The sequence below is a fragment of the Rutidosis leptorrhynchoides genome, chromosome 10 (genome assembly GCF_046630445.1).
Source record: "Rutidosis leptorrhynchoides isolate AG116_Rl617_1_P2 chromosome 10, CSIRO_AGI_Rlap_v1, whole genome shotgun sequence".
NCBI lineage: Eukaryota > Viridiplantae > Streptophyta > Magnoliopsida > Asterales > Asteraceae > Rutidosis > Rutidosis leptorrhynchoides.
In genome coordinates this window covers 105958403-105971234 of record NC_092342.1, presented here as the reverse complement: position 1 = coordinate 105971234, position 12832 = coordinate 105958403, and positions in this window count along the sequence as shown.

The following is a 12832-nucleotide window of genomic DNA, read 5'->3' as shown; positions in this document are numbered from 1 at the left end:
TGCCCAAAATGACACTTAAACCCTAATTTTGACCCATAAGGTCAAAATCTCACCATTTACAAGTTTTGACACCAAAACATGTTTAACTCAGTTTTATACTTCAACTTAATCCATTTTAAGTTTATAAACCTTAACGAATCGACATTCGGGTCATAACCATCAACAAACCCTAATTTTGACTCTAGTCAAAATTAGTCAACCACAAGAACCCTAGAAGTCTCCAAAACATCAATAATCACTAATACTAGTGATTATACACCATTCTTAAGTCTTAAACATGGTTAAATCATTAACCAACCCAAAACCCGCCAATAACAACAATAAACCCGAATATTGGTGTTAATCTCCAATTAACAACTAAATGGGTTTCATCTATGAATCATACAATCAAAAGCCCCAAATTTGAATGATGAACACAAAAATGAAATTCGGAGGTAGAGCTTACCACTAGTATCACCTTGTAGCTAAGAACAAGGAGAACAAACTTGTCAACTAAGCCAAAGATCAAATCCCGCTTCTTCCTTCCCAAAAATCCCTTTGAAATCAAATGGGTGTTTGAGTTTTGAGAGGAAAATGAAAAGAAAAGGAAAAATAAAATGAGGAAATGAAATGAATGGACCAGATTTAAGATCCCCATCTGGCTCAAACGTGAAATGACTAAAATGCCCTTTCTCCTCATTTAAAATTACACAAAACCGGTGCCAGCTGGCACAGTATGCCGCGCCGAGGCCTAATTCGTCGTGCCACGACCTATAACTAGGTCTGGGATCATTTTTTGTCCTACTTCTGATCTCAATTTCAGTCCATTGCCACGCCGCGGTATCCTTTGTCGCGCCGCGACACAAAGCACGATCTGAATCATTTTCTCCTCACACAAGACTTAACACTAGGAAATGTCCCGAACCCTTCATACGCCTATCGTACATACCCAATTCACCTATAAATCATGTAAGGGGAAAAACGGGGTGTTACACCAATCTTTGGCTTCTCCCTTTAAAGTCCAGGGAAATAACATGAGATATATCTGTTCATCCTCCACTTCTCTTATTTTAAATAGAGTGCAGATCCTATTAAATGTACGAAGGTGTTCATTTGGATCTTCCTTCGGCGCATCACTAAATTGGCATTGATTAGTTACCATGTGTAGGATTTGTCCTTTGATTTCATAATCTGGCGCATTAATGTCTGGTTGAGTAATTGCGTGACCTTGGCCAGTGCGTTTAGCTCTCATTCGGTCTTCCATACTTAGAGGTTCCAGATTCTCCATAATTGAATTTGTTGAATCTGAATCACTATAGGATTCTGATTTAATGGTTGGTTCCTCAACAATCTCTGTTTGAATGATTGGTGGTTCCGGAGGAAAAATTAATGGTTCAAGATCTCTGAATTGTCCCTGAATATCTTCCGGATTCTCAATTGTGAGGTCGGGTTCAAAAAATGGATTATCGGAAATTTGAATTGGAGTACTTGGTCGACTAGATGACGATTCTAAAGAAAAATCAACGGCGACAATATTTGCTAGATGCCTTGATCGAGTTAAAGGTGGTGAACGTACAAAAGGTGGTTTTGCTTGGTGCATTCACTGAATATCCTATTAGTTATAAAAATAAGAAAAATTATATAAGTTATCAAATTAATAGACTTTTCTGATTTTGCCCACGTTTCGAATAGCCAAAAGATGCAGCAGAGGGGCAGTATTCATTTGGTCTCAATATAATTGAGTACTGTTTGGCTCTAATAACCCGGTCCACGTACAAATCCAACTATTACTACGAACCAGAAAATGGATGTCTATCAATTTAACCACTTAAAATAATTTTTCATTTTGAAATTTTAAAGAAATTAGAGATAAGAAATAGAAAATTCTATGTCCTAAAAATCTAGAGCGGCGAAAAATAAGAAAGAAAAAGATTGCGCGTCGAAAAATGTCGAAAAATAAAAGGTCGAAAAATAAAAAGAAAGTAGCGCGTCGTAACTTAAAAGGCACTAAAATTTATAAACAACGTCGCAAAATTCTAAAGCACCTAAATCTTAGTCTAAAGAAAAAGCACTTAAGGGATTTTACGGCAAAGCCTAAAAATCTAGAAATAAAAATAACTATGGCAAAAACTATGACTTAAAAGTAAATACGAGCGAAAAATACAAATATTACGCTAAAACAAACAAAAAGATACAAAATATAAAAAATAATCTTAAAGTTGCAAAAAGTACAATTTTTATAAAAATATTATTTTTATATTATTTATTTTATAAAACTATTAATTTTATATATTAATAAAACTAATTAAACTAAAAATACAAATTAATAATAAAAACTAAAACTAATTAATTTAAAATTAAACCCTAATTAGGGTTTTAATAATAATAATAAATAATACTCCGTAATTAATGCAGATTTAGGTCAAACTGTGGCGTGTCAGACAGGGCCATGCGATCGCATGGTCCTCACGTTAAAAATCCATGCGGTCGCATGGATAAGGATTTCGGGCCAGGTTCTGGGCTGCTACAGTGTAGTGGCCCGAATGTTTTTTTTATCTGTTTTCTGTTTTATATTAATACAAAATATTTAAATAAAATTTATATTTTTACAAACTAAAAATAAAAATAAAGAAACTTTATGAAACTTAAATATTTAACAAACTCTTAAAAATATATAAATTTTGTTTTTCTTTTTATATTTTTGAATATATTATATTTTTTTATGTTTTTGAATTTTATTATTTAAAAATGTATTTTTACAAAACTAATTAAAACTTAATAAAAATCTTTTTTTATAGCGTTTCGCTTCGGCTTTCCCCGGCAGCGGCGCCAAAAATACTTGATGTTTAAGCGAAGGGGTATAAAATACTATTAATTTTTACAACGAAATACTATTAAATACGATACAATTTTACACAAGTTATTTATTTAATTATAGAATAGATATACCTAAACCTTGCTACAACACTTATAGGCAATGTACATAATCGTACAGTAGTGTAGTTTTTAGTAAGTCCGGTTCGTTCCACATGGAGACTTAAACTAGTTCAACGCTATATTTTTAAAAACTATATTTGTAAAAATACAAAAATATATATAAGTAATATTATTATAATAAAAGGGAGTTTTTACCGTTTAATGACCGGTTTGTCGATTTTAAAACTTTAGTCGCAGTTAAAACCTAATGTAAAATATTAAAAATAAATATAACTTAATTTTAAAGCGTAAAGTAAATGACAATAATGAAAGTGCGATAAATAAATTTGCGATAATTAAAAGTACGATAATTAAAAAATACAATAATTAAAAGTGCAATTAAATAAAATGACAATAAATAAAAGTGCGATAATTAAAAGTGCAATTAAATATGAAATAAAAGAATTATGCTTATTTAAACTTCCATAATCATGATGTTTGACATGTTGATTTTTAGTTTATTCCCATGAGTTAATTGTTCTTTGTCCTGGATTATTCAATATGTCCATACGGATTTGTCCATAATAGTCCATCAGTCATAATCATAAAATGCGGAAGTCTTCGTCAAATTATTCTTATTCCCGAAGTCAAATATTCCAATTAATTGGGGATTCGAATTGTAACAAGGTCTTAATACTTTGTTTAATGAATACACCAGGTTATCGACTGCGTGTAAACCAAGGTTTTACTACTTTGTTAACAATTACACCAATTACCCTTGAATGTAATCCACCCCTATTTCAACAAGTCTATTAACTATTAATCCAGTTATGTGTCCGGGAAAATGAACAATTATTGGTATTTATAGATATCCCGCCCACCGTGCCCAGTCAAGCGTATGTGGTTATATATAAATACGTCAAATTATAAGTCTATATATTAAATTAACAACGTATCATTTAGTTAATATAAATCCCATTAATAGCCCATAGTCTAATTTCCACAAGTGTCATTCTTTTATCCAAACCCCAATTATGGTACAAAGCCCAATTACCCAATTTTAATATTTAGCCCAACATCACGATTATTTCGGCATTAAATAAGCATAATAATAACTTAGCTACGAGATATTAAATTAAAAAGGTTGAACATAACTTACAATGATTAAAATAGCGTAGCGTTACACGGACAGAATTTCGACTTACACCCTTACAACATTCGCTAACATACCCTTATTATTAGAATTAAAATTAAAATTAAAATTAATATATATATATATATATATATATATATATATATATATATATATATATATATATATATATATATATATATATATATATCGTTGAGTGATGGAAGAGTAAAAGATGGTGATGATATTCGATCAAAACTGCGCTTTTTATAGGAATGTGGCCCTCCACTGTACACCATGCGATCGCATGGAAAATGTACTTCCAGGCCATGCGATCGCATGGCCACTTTTTCCAGCTCACATGAGCTTGTTTCTATCTTGCCGACGGTTTTAAATATAATATATAATATATAAATAATTTTAAGAATTATTTAAATTTTTTATTATATTTATATGCATAGTTGACTTGTAATTTTTAGTCCGTTGCGTCGAGCGTTGAGAGTTGACTTTGGTCCCGGTTTCGAATTTTCGAACGTCCTTTCGTACAATTTAATATCTTGTATTTTGCGTTTTGCGCCTTGTACTCTTGTAATTTTGAGACGTTTCTCATCAATAATTTGAACCACTTTGATTGTACTTTGTACTTTTGAGCTTTTTGGTCGTTTACGTCTTCAATTCGTCGAATTTTTCTTTTGTCTTCACCTTTTATTATTTAAACGAATATCACTTGTAAATAGAACAGTTGCAACTAAAAGCTTGTCTTTCTTGAGGGATAATGCTATGAAATATATGTTCGTTTTTAGCATTATCAGGATGGTAACGAAGTTCACAACCGTAATCGTTCAATGTTTTGATCCACCGTCGTTGTCTCATATTTAGTTATTTTTGATCGAAAATGTGTTGGAGGCTTTTGTGGTCGGTGAAGATGGAACTTTTGGTTCCGTAAAGATAGTGTCTCCACATTTTGAGTGCAAAGACAACAGCTCCAAGTTCGAGATCGTGTGTCGTGTAGTTTCTTTCGTGAATTTTCAATTGTCGAGAGGCATAAGCAATAAATTTCTTTTGTTGCATCAATACACATACAAAACCATGTTTCGAGGCATCTCAATATACAATAAAATCATCATTGCCTTCGGGAAGAGATAAGATAGGAGCGGTGGTTAACTTTTTCTTTAAGGTTTGAAACGTCGACTCTTGTTCGGCCGCCCCAATGAATTTCTTTCCTTTATGAGTTAACGCGGTTAAAGGACCTACAACCAAAGAGAAATTTTCGATGAATCTACGATAATAACCAGCGAGGCCTAAAAAATTGACGAATATGAGTAGGGGTAGTGGGGGTTTCCCAATTACTAATGGCTTCGATTTTCGCGGGATCGACTTTAATACCTTGATTACTTACAACATGACCAAGAAATTGAACTTCCTTTAACCAAAATTCAAACTTGGAGTTTGGCATAGAGTTGTTCTTGTCTCAAGAGTTCAAGCATAAGTCAAAGGTGTTGTTCATGTTCTTCTTCGCTTTTTGAACACATTAAGATATCATCTATGAATACCATAACTAATTTATCTAGATACGGCTTGCACACGCGGTTCATAAGATGTTGTATTCATGGATCTTACAAGGAACTCATAATGATCATACCGAGTTCGGAACGCGGTCTTAGGCACATCTTCTTCCTTCACCCTCAATTTGTGATAGCCTGACCAAAAATCAATCTTCGAATAAATGCTCGATCCTTGAAGTTGATCGAATAAATCATCAATCCTTAGGAGAGGATATCGATTCTTGATCGTCAACTTGTTTAGCTCGCGGTAGTCGATACACATACGTAACGATCCGTCCTTCTTCTTAACGAACAGAACAGGTGCGCCCCAAGGCAATGAACTCGGTCGAATAAATCCTTGGTCTAACAATTCTTGTAGTTGACTCTGAAACTCTTGTAGTTCAGAAGATGCGAGTCGATAAGGCGTGCTAGTAACTGGAGCAACTCCTGGCACTAAATCAATCTGGAACTCTACCGGTTGTGGTGGCAGTAGTCCAGGCAACTTTTCAGGAAAAAATTCTGGAAATTTACTAACGATTGGGACTTCATTGAATTTCCGATCGCGGTGAAGGACGTCCGATTCTCTTCGGTTTCTACTTTCTTCACATGTGCCAATATTGCAAAATGTCCTTTTATCATAAACTTTTGAGCCTTCAAACAGCTTATGAGGTTTAGCTTTGAGTTACTCCTCTCTCCGTTTACTATCCTTGGCACACCGTTCTCACGAGGTATGTGAAGAATCTTCTCACTACAAATAACTTTCGCTTTCATCTTTGAAAGCCAGTCCATTCCAACTATTACATCAAAGTTTCCTAACTTGATGGGTATTAGGTTAATCCTAAAATCCATTCCAACTATTACATCAAGGCTTCCCAAATTGATGGGTGTTAAGTTAATCTTAAGGTCCATTCCAACCAAATCTTATTGTACTACCGTGAAAAATTCTATCAATCTTCTCAAATATTATCTGCTTGTGCGTAGGTAACTAATCCTTTCTAATTACTACTTTAAAACTTCCAAGTTTTGTTGACATGAGGTCATCTCCAAATGACCCACCTGTTAATTTTAAGCTACTACCTTAAATTATTCATCTACCTTTGTTATTTTTCCATTGATTTGCTCCATAAAATATACTTAACGTCCATGGGTATTAAGGGCTTACTAATCAAAACACTAAAGTTCTTAGATCTAGGGTATCAACCGCTCCAGTAGTAAACAACTCTGAAACAATAATATTGTTGAGAAGAAACGTAGTCTCCACTACACTCCAGATCCATGTGAGTCCCCTTTGACCTCCTTGGCCATGTGGCCATTCTTCCTCCACTTCTAGTAGTCCGCCTAATAAATACACCACTGTGTCTTCCAAAATTCTCTTTGATCACTTCATATTCCTCATGTAACAACATCGAAACTTCTATATGAATTACCGCGATATAATCACCTCGGTCAGTTGTCATTATATTAAACTAATTCATACTTCCATTTCGTCATCACTCCACAAGTTTAAGATACCGTAATCGACTTCGAGTTTCTACTCAACTCCATCTAAGTGATGCTCCATCCTTGCTATCCCAACGGGAAGTATGCATACTGTATCCCACAGCTTGTCGGTGTAGGTGCGTAGGTTCCGTAGGGTACGCATCGATGTTTAAATGTGTCGGTGCATGTCTTCAAAACTCTTGGGTTCTTGCAATGCTTCCAGGTTCCTTTAAAGAGCTTCGATCGTGTCCTCATGTCGGACAAGGAATGATATAGGGCGATGTGAGGCGACTCTGAAGTCATTGGGTATAGATGAGCATCAACGGAAGATACTCCAACCTAGGGGGAATTTAAATGCCCTTCTGACATCTTAATGTATAAGAGTGTTAGGGACCTAAGTCCAACTATGTTGTTAGATCTCGGACGGATGGTGTAGGATGAAGGTAAATAGTATATCAGGTTGTGAGATTTGAGCATTATTCTGAGAGTTTGTACATCGTGTGTGGCCCATCACAGTGAGCATGGTAAGTGTGACAAGGTGTGGTTGCTCCGCCCATTCCACGGAGGGTTCCTCTTTCAACGGAACTACTTTGGTTTGTGCATGCACCGAGGGGAATTCTTCTTCGATTGCGCAAGGAATCGCTTCGTTCTCGGGATCGAGTGGATAGTGGTAACTGATGGATCAGGATACAAGTCCCCAAAGTCAGATGAGTGGGGATGGATTGAGAAAATATCTTATGGTGCAAGAAATTTCAAAGTTTGTTCGGATACATGTGAGTTAACACTTGGCTCGATTAATTAGAAACGTTAGAACATAGTATATCATAGCGGCACACAATCGTAACCTACAATAGAAGTCTAAGGCAGTACATAACAGAGTAATACTAGTAGTGTCATACAGTAGTGTTATACAATAGTATCATATAATCGATAGCGGATAACTATAGCATGCAATGGTTACAAGTAGCAGTAACAGATGATAGTGGCATACAGTAGTTACATATAGTGGTAACAAATGACAGCAGTGTACAGTTGTTTCCTATAGCAGTCACAGAGGACCGTGATATTTAGTAGTTGGAGTAAGCAGTAGTATATAGCAGTATTATGCAATCAAAAGCAGATAGTAGTAGCATGCAGTAGTAATAAGCAGTAACATGCAGTAATATATAACAGTAGCATGTAGCAGTAGCGTATAGTAGTAGCATAAAGCAGTACCATAAAGCAGTAGCATATAGCAGTAAAAATTGCAATAAGCAGTTTTCACAGGATCACGTAAACGATCAAGTTGTAGATTAGTCCTATTAGTGAATCCTAATCGACTCGGTCAAGACACACTAATGCAGACTCATTCCCTACAACCAATGCTCTGATACTAAATGTGATGCCCCGTCGAAAACCTCTATAGTACGGATCATATATATATATATATATATATATATATATATATATATATATATATATATATATATATATATATATATATATATATATATACGGATAGAAAGCATTAACAAAAGTACGTGACACTTAGGTCATTACAAAACCATAGTTCGAATATAACATAAGTAGTGAATGCAAAGTAAGAGTCCATGAATAAGAGACATCTCTAACAAAGCAGAGTACAGCGGAAGTCTAACACAGCAAGTCTATTACAGCGGAAGCAATTTCATCTAAGCACCTGAGAAATAACATGCTTTAAAAAGTCAACACGAATGTTGGTGAGCTGTAGTTTTATCATAAACAATAATGTAATGTAGACCACGAGATTTTGTATTCAAAATAGTATGAAAAGTATATGCTTAACTGTGGGCACTTGGTAACTAACTTAACAAAGAAATATATATATCACCCCCTGAAAGTACACTTGGCGAGTGCGTTAAAATAGACGAAGTATTAAACACCCGTTAAATGCTAGCGCGACTAGCCCGAGTGGGGATGTCAAACCCTATGGATCCATATCTAAGATTCGCGTCTACCGGTTCATAAACCAATAGTTAAACGTTACCGAGCTAAGGAGAAAATCTGTGCCGTTATGTCACCCACACATATATAAAATTTAAGTACTCGTGTCTTGTATGTAAAACATAAAAAGCGCATGTATTATCAGTCCCAAAAATAGTTAAAGTAAAAAAGGGAGCTATAACTCACAGTGAATGCTCAGTATAGTAAACAATGTGTAAACGTAAGCAAGTAAGGTGGTCGATCCAACGAGCCCTCGTCAAGTTTCTTAGTCAGTAATCGTGTCTAGCTAAGTTTCGTATGAAGTTTAAAGTAAGTCGAGTGACATCATCATCATCATACGTAAAAGATAAAATAAGTTTTCAACAAGAATAGAGGTCGAAATGAAAAGCTGAATTCGAACAGCTGCTATGACCTCTACACAAACTGAAATGATGTGCGGCCAGTGGCCAAGGCTCCGTTTGTGAGTCCTCTTACCGCTATTCGAAAATCAGATCCTAACTCGATGTCGTTTGACCGTGGCGACGGTCGAAGCGCTAGTAGGTCAGAAAATTCAGCACGTCGTTACGAAGGTGTAGTGAACTTCGGAAGACTATAAATCCTAAACCGTATATGCTTAAACGAAAAGTCATCTACGCATCCCGAACTTTCTGGAAATCAATTTTCCAGAAGCTCCAGGAGTAAGATTAGACCCTGAAAAACAGATACAAGTGCTCTGGTGGGTTTCTTGGTGTTTGATGATTATCACGGTTCTCGTCCTTGATGCGTATAGCCCTCAAGTGTACAAATCTTGATGGTTTTAGCATCATTTTGACCAAGTTTTAACCATCAACACACAAGTAAAAGTAAAATCTAACTTTCTATAAGTTTTGAACATCAAAGTTGTCTCTTTATTATATAAACACAATAAAGCTTCAATCTTTGTCCTTTTGATACAAGTGTATGCATCTTCATCATATGAGATGATGAAGACTTGATTTTTATCACCATAAAAATCAGAGAAAGGTTCCAAGTAAGTTAGATCTACAAATAAAACTTAGATCTCAAGTATTAAGAAACCCTAAGCTAGAAAGCTTGGATTTTTACAAGATTAATGAGACCATAAGCTAGAGAGCTAAGATCTAGTAAAAGTAATGAGATCATAAGCTAAAAAGCTTAGATCTAAACAAAATAATGAAACCCTAAGCTAGAAAGCTTTGATCTCTAATGTTCTTGAAGATCCTTAAAGCAAAAAGCTAGATCTACAAGTTACATGAAGATCATAAACATAAGTTTTGATCCTTTTACAAAAATAAAGAGATCTTAAGCTATGAGCTTAGATCTAACAAAAGTAATGAAGATTCAAAGCTAGAGAGCTTGAATCCTCCATGTTCTTGAAGATTTTCAACCAAGGTTTGAATCTACAAGATATAACAAGATCAAAAAGCTAAAAAGATTGATCCCTTGATGATGATGATGATTTCGTGAGGATGAAGAAGAAAGAAAGAAAATCAAAGAGAAACCAAGAAACTTACAAGTTCTTCAAGGTTTTTAGAGAGAAGCAACTAGAGAGAAAATGTGTGAAATGAAGTTTGAAAATGAGAATGAAGTTTGAAATTTAAGGTGGTGGTGGGGATGGCCTAAAACCAACGGTTTCATGAGGGGTGGGGGGACAAATTTTGGCTTCAAGTTTTGTGGTGTGGTGTGGGAGACATGAATGTTGGCTATGGTACATGTACAAGTTGTACCATTTGTCCCATATGCTAATGGGTTTGTCTTTAGCTAGATGGGCTAATCAACCCATTAACTAGCCCATGAAAATGAGCCCATTAAGTTGAGTAGGGTGGGCCTTGGTAATCCTAGTCCATTAAGGTGATAAGTCCATTAAGACTAACTAGTGTGCATTAATAAAACACTAAGCGTAATTAATCAATCAACAAGCTAAGTAATTGTCATTAAGAAATAACAATTAGGATTAAGTAGTCATAACACTCCAATTATGACCAAAGCTTAACGTGTACCAAGTACGTATCTCGTTCTAAACGACTAGTGACACTGACGGTCACAAAAGCATTCGAGGATCAAGTTAAGTAGTTAAACACTTAATAACACATTTTAAGATATTAACGAAAGTAATTAACATGGATAATGATCCCAGAATATTATCTAGCTCAGTACGTACATATATGTAGATTCGTGAAAGTATAAAGTATAAATATAAGTCGAAAAAGTCGGGTCGTTACAATTAGCATCCAGTTTTAGACACTCAATGTTTCCCCCTTAAAACCTAATCTTTATGCCTTTCTTTGTTGAAGAACCGGGGACATAGCTATATAAAATTCACTTTTCACAATAACACTCCTAAATTAAAACTCCAGCTCATTTGCAATCTCGGGCACGACATCATTTGGACCTTTAGAAACTGAACCTTTTTAGCATCCAGCAAAACTTTAACAATGGCAATATTTCAAACATAAAAAGCTGAATATTAGATGTTACATCAATAACCACCGACTAAGTAAAAATCGTAGCATCAGTAGCAATTTCATCGACAGTAGGCTCATGAACAATAACTTATGCAGTACCGTGAACCGAATTAATTGTTAGGAATAAACATGTGACCTTAACAAGACTTGATAACCTCAAGTTATCAAACCCACTAACAATAAACGGATTAAAGTCGATGAACATGGAGAACGAATGTAAAAACGTAAAAAACATGAGAATATAACGTGATGTAATCATTGTGATTACTTAAATCCACGGTCAAACAAAGAGTATTCTTATTATTAATAGGGGTATTTTGAGCCTAAACTGAGTTAGAATCGTGATACAACGAAGAGTCCTGGTAAAAATCCAATTTCACCCCGTCAGACCATTCTCCCGATTTGGGAGACTTTCTCCTTATACGGGAAATAGTTTTGACCAACTCTCCCTAATTCTCCCTATATAGGAGACACCTCCCCATGCAAGAAACTTTCTCCCTGTATGGGAGATTTTTCAGCTGCACAAATTTTCGACTTGTTTAACTCGACTTCGCACTCCAACAATCTCCCACTAGAAGAGACGTTAAACAACACCCATCTTCAACTTGTTTTCATCCCAGAGCAACAACATGACCTGTTAATTACACCTCCTTTTGATACCATCGTATAGAACAACCAAATCACGCCGCACTTGACTCGTTAACCCATGGGAAAATGAAGTAATTCGACAGCAAAAAATATCGTTGACCTATAATTCGATCCTTATGTTACTAGCTTGGGACCAAGAACCTCTTTGGATACGACACCTATCTCCTTAGTTTAGAAGACAACATGTCGTTTGAGCCCAAACCGACCCAATCTACCCCATCGCCCAAGCGATCCACCAGTACGAAATAGCATCCACTCGATATTTTTATTAACAAAGAATAAACGCGCCGGTAGATTAAATATGTAGTGACCCGAACTTTTCCATGTTTATATATATTAAATGAAATTGAAATTTACATGATTAAGTGTTTCCAACATGTTAAGCAATCAAACTTGTTAAGACTTGATTAATTGAAATAGGTTTCATATAGACAATTGACCACCCAAGTTGACCGGTGATTCACGAACGTTAAAACTTGTAAAAACTATATGATGTCATATATATGGATATATATATAGTTAACATGATATTATGATAAGTAAACATATCATTAAGTATATTAACAATGAACTACATATGTAAAAACAAGACTACTAACTTAAGGATTTCGAAACGAGACATATATGTAACGATTATCGTTGTAATGACATTTAAATGTATATATATCATATTAAGATATATTAATACATCATAATATCATGATAATGTA